Source organism: Ptychodera flava, chromosome 20 (assembly GCF_041260155.1).
Source record: "Ptychodera flava strain L36383 chromosome 20, AS_Pfla_20210202, whole genome shotgun sequence".
Classification (NCBI taxonomy): domain Eukaryota; kingdom Metazoa; phylum Hemichordata; class Enteropneusta; family Ptychoderidae; genus Ptychodera; species Ptychodera flava.
The window spans coordinates 14,470,425-14,483,276 of NC_091947.1; the positions used below are offsets into that span (position 1 = coordinate 14,470,425).

A 12,852-nucleotide genomic window follows, 5' to 3' on the forward strand; every position below is an offset into this window, starting at 1 on the left:
TCTCCGAGCACGGCCCCACAACGCATCACACGACGACTCAGCCAAACATATTACAGCGCACTACCAGGACGGGTTTCCGTTGCTGGCAATATTCCGCTCTGCCAATGGCACAATACAGCCACGACAATATTTTACGACATCAGTCAACACAGCGTGGGCATGAGCGATACGCATACAAAGCTCGCTCGCAGCGCAAGTCCCACTTTGCAGAAGGCCAAACAATATACAAACTGACATAAAAGCATCTCAGTCAAATCGCATAAAAGAATATATCATATGTGCTCATTTTGGTTCAAAGCACGGGAAATGCCTCAAATCTGAATATATAGTGGCCGTACTGTTTTTGTCTGTCCGCATAAAGATTGTCATCGTTTGATACTGACGACACCGTATTGCAGGCTGCACCGCAACGTGCCCATCGGCAACGTAGCTTTTAATTTTATCACGGGCGGCGGCCCTTTTCCGCTGCGTCAAACGTCATGAACGCTACAAATAAATAAAATTAGCCGCATATCGAATTAGGAAACCCTCGGGACTCACCTATTCAGTCTTTCGACACGTGACACACGCGAAACGGCTTCCGGGATGTGGCTATATGATGACGTTACGTCTAAGGTTTATTGCAGTTCAGAATATTTTTTTCATTATGATGTATAGAAACGAGGTATATCAGCTCGGGTCTTCGTTACAGCATCCCCCAGAAGACCTTCTCATTCTTATCATGAGTGGACGTTAGGGGGAAAATGATATAATCGGCCATATTCTTTGCAGTGGAATGTCAATCTCCGTGACCGCACAGTTACCACGAAGAACAAGGCAAACACATGGTAGGTGATAGTATTTAATATTGTTTGAAAAATGTGTTTTAAATATCTACAGCGTGGTGGGGTTTATCGCTTTAACTCGAGTGAATGACCTTGGACTGGCATTTAGTAAATATGGCTGAGGCCAATGTCGAGCAAGTCACCATCGAAGTTCACGAAGGATATTGTCTGTTGCCCGCAACTGTGAGTCTTCCTCTACAATACAGAGAAGCCATTCGGTGAGTTAGACTGCAGATGAAATTCTACTAATTTGCAGCGCGAGAACAGAATGCCTATCGCAGACGGTTTTGCGACATGTCATTAATTTTCCATTTAGCATCCTCTGTAGCCCACAGCTGATAAATGCTGTTGGGCACGGTAGAATTGAAGTGACGGTTAAGAGACCAACTGACGTTTTGTAAGTCATGACGATGGCTGTTTGCCCACATCTTTTTTCGCTCTCTATCTACCATAATGGCAAAACTAATGAACTACTTAATGAAGAAAGGTATAATTTTTTTTTGTTCTTATTCCGATGACTTACGTCCCATGGGAAAATGGAATGTATGAAATCAACCTTAACTGACAAACGCTATCGTGCAACTATCTCACATTACCTCATAAACGGGCGTGACATTGCTTAATGATGACCGTAGGTAAATTCCAAAGGTGTGTTTGCCATATTTTCATCCTAAGTAGGAATTAGATTGACAACAGGGTCGGTGATTGTTTGCTATGCAAACAAACATATAGAATTGTATCGTTATATTTTGTGAATGACCCTGGATAAATACAATTATATGAAACAGTTTGGGTGGATGAGTGTTGAATTGAAGGGTTTAAGTATGAACGTGCAGAAAATAATGTGCGTTCGATGAAACGTCATAAAAACAGTAGAAGGAAACTACTAAACAATTAGGTATATAGACAGGGAGAGAGACACACACAGGTTGACAGTGGCAGGGGTCAAATATGTAAATAATGTACGGGGTTGCTCTGTTATCGGCAATGGCAGGGCAGCAAAGTAGAAAAGCAGTCACACACACATACATACATACATACATACATACATACAGACATACATACATACATACATACATACATACATACATACATACATACATACATACATACATACATACATACATACATACATACATACATGTGTGTGTCTGTCTGTCAGTCTTTCTTTCTCTGTATTTGTCTCTGTGAGTACTACTTTTAATAAATTACTCTCCGCATTTTTATTGTCCATTGATCGGCGTAATTGGGCGGTTTACATATCAAAACATGTTCGAGGTAGATAGATATATAGATAGATCCATGTATAGGTAGACTATAGCTAGATTCAGATAAGTAGATCCAGGTAGATTTAGGGATGGGTAGATAAATAGATAGGTGCATGTTGACATACGTTCAAAATCAATTAATTGTGGCTGGTGTTGAGTCAAAATTGTGAAATGATTACCGAGCAAGGCGAACATCGCATGGGAGCAAGTGTGGCAAAAAGTAATCGCTTCGCTTTATTATCTCACTCGAATTAATTCCTGATACGATGAGGGTCTTTCACCTCATAAAGCGCGTGTTTAATGGAATATTTGGTTCGTGCTATGATCGCCTAACTTAGAAATTTTTGTCATCAAAAGGAGGAAGGTAATACTTGCAACAAGGCATGGCATGGACTGTTTTTTTCCTAGGTAGCGCACTTGCTAGACGGCATGCAAGAATTGAGAGTTGCGAAAGCCCACGGTTATTTTTCTCACCTCTTTTCCGATAACTGCGCACCATAATTGAAAAGACAAATTAGGCTGCATGTTTTTTGGTGTGTGACCGTTGTTGAAGATCGGATCCTCACACTCATTGCGCAGCTCCGAATGCGCTTTTTAAGGGACAGATACTCGGTGCCAAAAACCTCACAGCTATTGAGAACACTGCAGCATATGAGGACACATTTTAAACTATGTTTCACTATTTTAGCTTTGTGAAACTCAATATATTCTTATTATAATTGAGTTTACCAGAAATTATTAGCGATGTTTGAATATTTAATGTCGGACGCGTAAGTTACCGAGGGAACACGCTCCTCTAATCCAAAGTTCAACCCGGTTATTTTCATCACTTGATAAAAAACATTGATAATAGGAGTCAATATTTTAAAGTGTTTTTGACAATAGTTTTGTCTAAAGGTTTGAAATTTCCGTTTTCGAACTGCAAATTACCGTTAACTTTATCCGAATCATCTGAATGCACAAACGTTATCGTTTTCTCTTGTGTTTCAGTCGTGTCTTATGTACACATGCAAAAAATGAGCGTTTGAAAAATATGTAGACGTACTGGACATAAATTATTCACCGAATCATTACAGCAAAGGACAGCCAAACCGTAATAAGAAATTAATAATTATTGGTATTGCTTGACTGCGTCCGCAGACCACGTCTCATCGGCTACGCAGTGTAACGACCGGCCAAAATGGAAATATCATGCGCATTTGATAGTTTCCATGTCGAATTATTTTATTAAAGTCATTTCAAGTCGTAAATCATATTGTTATTCATGGCATGGTCAGCCGTTCAAGGAAACATGCGCGATTCATGCTCTTCAAATGTGATTTGAAGCCGGAGACCCCATTACGTGTGTACATCGCGTCTGGACTTGTCCGCAGGCTGTTGTGTCCCGGGCGCGCACTTATTTCGGTCTTATTGAAGTGCGGCTGTAGTGCGGGTAAGCCAAGAGATGTAAAATAAGTGTATAGTGTAAATGTTAGAATATTTATTTTCATGCTTTACGATTTAGACCATATGTCTCCTAATATCGGCGCCTGTAGGTGTTCAAACTAATCACAGATTCTGAATGTCGACACATTCCTATACGCATGCCCAACAAGTTAACTTGCATCTCCCGGGGAAATGTTTTACAAGTAACTTATGTTGGGGAGGAAAATGACGATGAGAATACTACCGGGGGTGCGGTTCGAGTAAAACTGACGTCGAAACAGAAGCGAGTGATTCGGTTCAATGTAAAAACCACAAGTTGGTGTATTACAATTCGAATCCAACGATAACAAGGCTCTCTAAACTAAAGCATGGCAAGTTCCTATCCTGTGTCGTGATAAAGAACGTTGGAGAAATCACAGGAAAAGTAGCAAAGTTATTCGAGCGGGAACATACCGAACTCAGATTGGATAAAATAAAATGTCTGTGATTGGTCGAGAGTTTCTATCTCAGGATCCTAGTGTCTGTAATGAATAAAGTTTGAATTACGTTATAGCTTCTTCAAAACTTACAAAACAGACTTTTACTGGTGCTACATGAACATTTATGAACTTTTGCGGTGTATGTTCACACTCAACTACTAATAGAAATCTGCAATAAACTCGGTGATAAAATGTACTCTGATGATTTAAAACCCCACCATTATAGTCTGATTTTGCCTTTATACTGAGCCTTTTAATGCCAAGATATGTATTATCTGTTACCCTTTTAATAAGCCAAATACTTGATCTGAAATGACTTCCTTTTCCGTATTATGATAAAAATCTGACTCTATGAGAGTTGTTGTTTTTATAAATAATATACAAATTTCAACGCAAACGGTTTCAAAATTTATAGAGAATGTGTCGAGAAATATGTGGAGGAAAATAATTGTAATGGGGAAAATTGCATGAGACTTATAGTGATTGTTTATCATATTCCTTTTCTGAGTCGTAACTCCAGCAATCTTCTTTCGGTATATCTTCCAAGGTGAAAATGGAGAAGCAGGCGAGCCAAAGAATATGCTAGGTTTTTTTGCATCAACGCTGAACATCCTCTTTCGTGTATATAGGTTTTTCTTCCAGACGTACTCCAATGAACGTGGTCGAAAGATTATATCTATCTGGTTTTGATCGTCCATATTAAAGCCGCTTTCTCTATTAACGCGATATGAAAAATGTAGATTTAGCTTTCTCTATTAACGCGATATGAAAAATGTAGATTTAATTGAAGTTATTTTAATTGATATTTTATGAGGTGTGATGCTGCGATTAAACATTATACAGTTGATTCATAAATAATTAAATTTTGTGATTATTGTGGAGCTAAATCTAATTATAAAGCGAGATGATGATAATCGTTCATTTCAAAACTCCGTTACCGCCTTGTAAGATAATTAGTTTTGTAAGCTACAAACTTTTCTGTTGTGGCTTGTCAAATGAGATGATATAACTTAGGTTGATAGTCGATGTCGTCCGCATATTGCGGATACTTCAAAGAGAGATAGAAAGATGCCGACTTGATAATCCCTCCAGCGATGTTCGTCAACAAATGAAATATTACAGCAATTGCGAGGCAAACTTCTTCGGTGTGAGTCATTTTGTGAAATTAAAGTCGTTTTTTTGTTTTCTAACTCATTCATCATTCTTACAACAAACTCTCAACAGACTTCAGAATAATTTCAGACTAATGTCTCACCTATCATACCGTATCAGTTGACGCTGTGATGTAATCAAGTTTTTTTTAGCGTCAGGCTTTCAAAACATAATGTAAAATCTAACGTGTATACATGTAAATAGACTGTGCGCATGTAAATGTACATCTGAGACAAAGAAAATGTAAAATGAAATTTCCGTGGATGCATGCAAACGAATATGAACTTACGTCAATCGTTCTCAATTTTAAAATCTTGAGCAATGACAACAACTCGTAAAGACCCGTTCATGTTGAGTTGCTATTTAGATCACAACGAAACTAGAGTGATTGATTGCTGAAGACGTAATAAATATCTTAGCTCGCGTACTACTTGGCATATTTATGTCATTTCGTTTAAATATATTTTTAACTTCTTTCTTGTTAAAGTTAAAATAATGATGGCAGGCTATGGTATGCGGCTGCGTCTTGTACAGTTACTCAGTGTCTAAATGTCTATTTGAGTCACTGTTTCCCCGTATGTGTTGGCCTGCATTAGTTTATATATGAGAGTACGTACGTGTATGCATGTCTGTCTGTCTTTTGTATGTATGTGTCTTTGTATGCATGTCTGTCTGTCTTTTGTATGTATGTATGCATGTCTGTCTGTCTTTTGTATGTATGTGTCTTTGTATGTATGTATGTATGTATGTATGTATGTATGTATGTATGTATGTATGTATGTATGTATGTATGTATGTATGTATGTATGTATGTATGTATGTATGTATGTATGTATGTGTGTGTGTGTGTGTGTGTGTGTGTGTATGTATGTATGTATGTATGTGTGTATGTATGTATGTATGTATGTATGTATGTATGTATGTATGTATGTATGTATGTATGTATGTATGTATGTATGTATGTATGTATGTATGTGTCTATGTATCTATTTCTCTGTGTATATACATGAATATGTTACTGGCATGGTTGTGTGTATGTGTGTCCATGTTGAATGGACTATATTTGTACACATGCGTGCAGTATATATATTTATACCTGACTGACGGTCTATGCAGCCATCATGCGTCCACAAACATGGTTCAGATAAACACACATATAAAATGTAAAAATCCTCCCTTTTTATGGCATTTCGATAACTTGCAACCTATCTCACTAAGGTGAGTATCAAGATAATTCGACCTGACACAAAATCATGATAATTTCATTTGTTTTGCAATGAGGACAGAGAAAAATGTTGCATTAGATTGCCGACGTGTCTTCATCAATCAGTCAGAGTGTGTATTGCATACATATCTGTCCCATTTATCAGTCTCATAGCTTCTCTGATATCTTCTTCCTCGTCGTCATACGAACACATACACTCTCTCGGAAACGCTTGATTTACGGACAGCGCCCGCTATTCCAAGCGATGAGGTTTTTTTTGCGATTTTCTGGACAGCCACCCCCTTAGACTGCAATACGCTAGGATCGACAGTTCATAATTCAGAATTAAAGATAATTATGACGGCTCAAAACTGCTGCTAGCGCTAGACAATATCGGGACGCGAGCGAGCAAAAAAGCAGTCTACTTTCATATGGGCTCGAATATCTAAATTTTATTTACTTAAGGGAATTGAGTTTCGCGTTTATTGGTTTGCGTAGACTACATGTATATGAAGGCCAGGCCTATTCGCAGGCGAACGTACATACAGTTTCAGTGTATGTTTAAAATACATGGAACCAAAGCTACTGAAAAGAAGTTTCCAGCAACCGGGATTGAACGAAGAAATATGCAAACATCGCAATGACCTTCGATTCTTTTCCTTACTTAGCCACTATATCGAAACGACTGCTTCAACTTTAAGTCTTGAAGACACAAACCAACGCCAACTACTGCACAGTAAACGCCAGCATTGTCGTCAATTACGTCAATAAGAATAGGTGTGTGCACATGTCGGAACTGCTCAATGGTTTCATCAAAATCATTCTGATGAAATGTCATTTGTATTTTTGCGCTGAATATATTCGGGGAAAATGTTTGTCTTCTAACGTGTTTGTTCGATTTCCGGATTATTTGTTTACACAGGGAGATTGTTACCTTGATGACGATGACGTACTCTATGACGTACTACTATCAGCTTTCTTAAATCTCAACACGCTATCAGTGACGTTTGATTAATATTCCAATTTTTTATTCTGGTGGCGAAAAACAGTTATAAGTTCTACTTCCAAGTCAGGGCTACATTCCTTGATCAACAGTACAATAATTGTCATGATTTGTAATAGTCTGCTTTTAAACAAACCGCTTGCAAAGGAGGAGGAATAAAGCACTTTTTCGCATAACAATAAGTAAAGAAAATTAATATTCCACGCTCACAATAAATTAGCCCCGGATTCTCCACCATGTCATATCAAGATGAAAGAAGCTAGGACCAACTCAGGCACGGACACATTCACAGACTCATGTACCAGCGGCTGGGTCGGGAGGCCTAGCCATAGTTCCGTAGTCAATAAATAAGTTCCAGTTCTACGTCAAGACTTGTCGTCAGTCCCATCTTCTTTTTACTAGATATGACGATACAATAAAGAAACAATAAGTATAAGATATCGCTATAGTCACTCTAATATAGGTATTGAAAAATGGATTTGAGATATGATTCGAGTAAAATTATAATACCGCCAATAGAAGCCTCTCCCCTTAATGTTAGAGGGTGTTTGTTATGCTAGAAACTTGACAGTTTTCAATAACTGGACTAAAAAGATTCATTCCTTTCACGTTAATGCGTCAATTAAAAGCAATAGTTTAACCCAGTTCTGAGTGTTTTTGTGACCCTGGGTGAGACCATAGGCATGCAGGCCAGGAATGCAATAAGACCAGGCCGATAAACATTAGTACGCTATACTTTAATACCACTTTAACTTCTTTCATCTGAAATTTTACGGCTAATTGCACTTGCATATTTATCTCGGGTTGGTATTGTTGAAAACTGAAAGCCATAAAGTCATAGTCAACAACAATGAATTAAAATGGACGTAAAAAGAGCCCTTCTCGGAGATGTCAGTTACTTTAGCAATTAATGTCACTCAAAAAGCCGAATTCTCATTTCTGTATGTTTGAAATGTGATTTCGTCTTACTCATAAATATTCGGTCACCGATAGGTATACTTTGTCGCGCCGCCATCCCTTTAACTGGTAATACATGAATTCTAGGGACATAATTGTGCGGAAAGCCTGACGAACTGTCTTGCTATAACTCGTACACGCAGTATTAGTTTATTTGAGCTGATTCGTTGGTAAACAAGGATCGTATGTAACGCTGCAGGCCTGCTTGATCCGATGGAGAAATGTGGCACTCAATCCGTTTGGAGCAGTTGAACCTTTGCCCCAATTTAGGTCAATCCATGAAATCGTCCATTCCAAGTTTATAGTTCAATTATCGACATTGTCAGCCGTCTGTTCTTCCCAAGGTGACCAGTAGAGCTATAACTTGTAGATGAAAATCATGCTCGTTACTAAAAGTGCAAAGTGCAATTTGTGGCAGTAGAAGGAAAACAATTACAGACGGATTTCAGATTGACCATTCGCATATCCGATCCGTGGAGTACCCTTCCGGCAGCGTAACAGCCTCGACTGCACATTCGGAAAGCATAAAGTAGTGTGTTTGGCATCTGAACGCGGACTGTCCATCATCGATTACCCGGAGAGGAAATTGCTTCTCAACGTATACCTTTTGCATAAAATCCCGGGGAAAGATCTTGACCTCGCCCTTTCAACACTGACAACGTTTGAGGTTCCCAGTGTCAGTGCTATTCATTATTGATATAGCTGGGAATACCGCTTCTCACAGCCTTAATTAACTCAAAGGAGCTCATCAAGGTATTTAGAAGACGGGGGAGCCACTTCACTTCAGTGACGGCAAAAATTTTGTAAATTTATTTCGGATGAGAGGACTCGTCCTGATTATATGTAAGTTTTCTGATTGCGTTGTTACTAAGCATTGCTTTGTCAATACCATACTTTTCAGTGATGTCATAGCATATGCAAGAAGCGTTAAACAAAACAGCGCGTGATTTTTCGGGAGTTTGTTGTGGTGGCCGCTATTGTACGGGGGAGGAATTGCTTCTGGGTGATTTTTACACCGAGGAGTCCATTCAATGACCCGCCAATAATCGACTTCTAGAAATTTACCGTTGATGTTAGTTCAGTGACAGCCCTTTATTGCCTGTAACTCAAAACTTGACAGCGTAATAAGCGTAAACGGCATTAATGTCGGCATAGACTGGCATAGAAATCATTGCTGCCTGCTCCACTCAACTTTTATCGCGCCGTCGGTTCGCCCGTACCGCGCCATAAGGTGCGTTTACTTAGCTTGGAACGACAAACACCAGCATCATATGTGATGAGTGTACATTTCACAGAACAGGTGTCCGTTTCCAGGAGACTGCACATCCACAATTGCTTGTCAGTGCTACTCCTGTACTACAGTACTTGTCCTGTTTTTCGTTCGACCATTTCTGCCCTGGTAAGTTATATTACATTGGCTGATTGAACGGAATTATAAAATCGTCCACTTTAATGGATAGTGCATACGTCGTGATGGCCATATGTGACTTTCCATTAACCCTTTTGTCACGGAGGTTACATCACGGAGTGGCCTTCGTAAACAGACGCTGCCTGCACGTCGGTGAACAGGTAGGCTTGCCCTGTAGAGACCTGTCACTTCACGCTGTGAATCCGTGTGCGATATGCTTTCTGTAGCTACAGCTTCCCACGACATTTTCAACAGCCTGCGTCATACAGCATCAACGGTATTTGCGTAATTTTCACTTTACTTCAATATGCCAAAGTCAATATCAATATTGGTTTATGATATGATACAATTTAGTAACACTTATGGCTTCCAGGGCAATACCACCGCCAAGAGTTTTATTTAAGACAGCTCTATTCGGCACCATATTGTGTGTATTTTCCGTTAATCCTGTTCTGTTGGTACAATTTTTTCCCGCCATCAAAATCATGTCATAATGTAGAGCTTTGGCTTTTGAACACAGTATGCACGTGCATAACATCCAAGGCTAACGTTAACTTGGACGATTGGATTCAAGTTAGTCTTCACAATCGATTTTTTCAACAACAATATTCGTGAATACTGTATTATTATGTTGGCATAGCTGGTACCTCACATTTCAACATAGTCTCAATGTCTTTGTTTTCCAGAACAAAACTCATGACGATATTATCAAAAAGTCGCAGCTTTGATCCTTTTACTGACTTCAACATAATTGGAATCTGTTCCAAAATGACCGTTACTGATAAACTCTCCAGTACGCCTCCTTGAGCCGCAGCTTTTGTTGGGCCCGTGATTTGTGTTCTGTTGGTAAAAATATTTTTGAGATGACTCTGTTTTCATCTATCAACTCAGCCTATGTGAGTAGAATGCAAGTTCATTGCTGACTGAATATTAGTCAGAATTTATAAGTCTACAATAACATTGCAGACTGCATAAATCGGCATGCAAGACTGATATTACTTTGTATTTTTTGACCAATATGGGATGGGATCTGAAGTTCCCGCCTGCCACAGCGCGTATCTAACCCATACAGCAAGCCTGGGTATGTTGCTATGCACAACATATCCCAGCATCCCTTGTGCAGGTCCAAAATTGAAAAATGGCAACTGTACCGAAACTATAAACCAGGGCCAAAGCAGCTTCACACAAACGAACAAAACGAACAAAAGTTTATTTGGCTATTGCAAAGTCTTGCAGTGATTGAAAAGCAACAAAACTAGTGATCTTTGAACACGCATCGCATGCTGAATAAACTTCACATTTGCTATGGGAAGAGGCAGTGTTCGTCAACAAGAAAGTCGCGCAAGCGCAGACGGGACGACCGCTCCCTTTAAGGGAAAACCTAGAGAAAATGTTATTGTTTTCTCGAACAAATGCATTGAAGACATTATAAAAAGTTACTGGTATTGTCATTCTAATACCAGTATTTCCGACCTTTGCAGACAAACGTCCGGCATATTTGTTCCATTTCCTGGCATACGATGTATGTAATTGTGTCAAAGGTGACTGACTCCTGTCGGGACATCTTTCCTTGAACAATTGTGTCAAGGTCACGCTTTGTTTTATTTAAATTTCATTAGTAAACATTGCGGAGAGGCAATGAATGTGCATGAATGGACGATCAGTCTCAAGCATTTGATTGTGAAACACTTGTTAAAGCAATTTTTCGCCGTCTTTCTGCTCTAGCTCCGGTCGCAACGTTCCACACAATAGTGGGAAGTGTGTGTTTGAATGACCTGTAAATGTTGTGATGTTCAGGGTATATATGCTGATCTCAGGACTCGAGGGCAAAATGCCATGCTGGGCTCGCGATACGGTTTCTCTAAAAGCTTCATTCATCTTCCGAGGCTGTAAATCAAACCGATGACACTTTTAAATCTAATTACAGCACTCCTATTAGCTTGCTTGCTATACTGCTTGCCTAGATTACCAATACTCTCTCCGAAGAAAGCCCTCCTTTTGAATAGATTTTTCATCTAAATTTACTTCATCACGTAAGTACACTGTTTCTGATAGCATCCGGCATGTATGTGCCGTCGTGTCTAAAGTAAACAAACTAATGTCTATCACAAAGACCATCACCATTTGACTTTTGTTGTGTTATATATATATATATATATATATATATATATATATATATATATATATATATATATATATATATATAATATATATATATATATATATATATATATACCGTCATTCAGGTTAAATGTCACATCCAAGAAGTTTGTTATTTTCTGGTTTGTCTCAGTTGTTATCTTCAGGCCAATGTTAAGAAATACCTTTGTGATTTCCTTTTTGATCTTTTCTGCGAGTGTGTTAAGGATATACAGACTTACTTGCCTGCCTTCTTATACATGTATGTATCTACCTACCTATCCACCTACTTACCTACACACACATACATACATTACATATATGCATAGATAGATAGATAGATAGATAGATAGATAGATAGATAGATAGATAGATAGATAGATAGATAGATAGATAGATAGATAGATAGATAGATCGATCGATCGATCGATCGATCGATCGATCGATCGATCGATCGATCGATCGATCGATCGATCGGTCGGTCGGTCGGTCGGTCGGTCGGTCGGTAGGTAGGTAGGTAGGTAGATAGATAGATAGATAGATAGATAGATAGATAGATAGATAGATAGATAGATAGATAGATAGATAGACACACACATACATACATACATACATACATACATACATACATACATACATACATACATACATACATACACACACCACACAAACACACACACACACAACATACATACATACATACACATACATACATACATACATACATACATACATACATACATACATACATACATACATACATACATACATACATACATACATACATATACATACATACATATTTCCCATCAAAAGTTTAGTGCAACATTTTACCAAAATTTATGAAGTTTTCTGTAAATTTATTTGATAATTTTCGACCAATTGGATATCATATTGCATTGGCTACAGTTTTTTATCTAAATTGTGGCGAAAAATCTGAAAAAATTTGGCGAAGATATATTTTACTAGGGCAACAAAAATTGACACTGGCGC

At 38.5% G+C, this 12,852-nt stretch overlaps 1 protein-coding gene across 1 annotated transcript in view; it reads left to right on the plus strand.

Annotated features, from left to right (window-relative positions):
* The first annotated feature begins 575 nt into the window (after window positions 1-575).
* The window catches only part of LOC139120121 (neuronal acetylcholine receptor subunit alpha-10-like), a 218,035-nt gene continuing 205,758 nt past the window's right edge, over window positions 576-12,852 (plus strand). The window contains exon 1 of the mRNA XM_070684220.1: window positions 576-827. The gene's annotated coding sequence lies outside the window, so the exon portion shown is untranslated. The remainder of the gene's footprint in view (window positions 828-12,852) is intronic.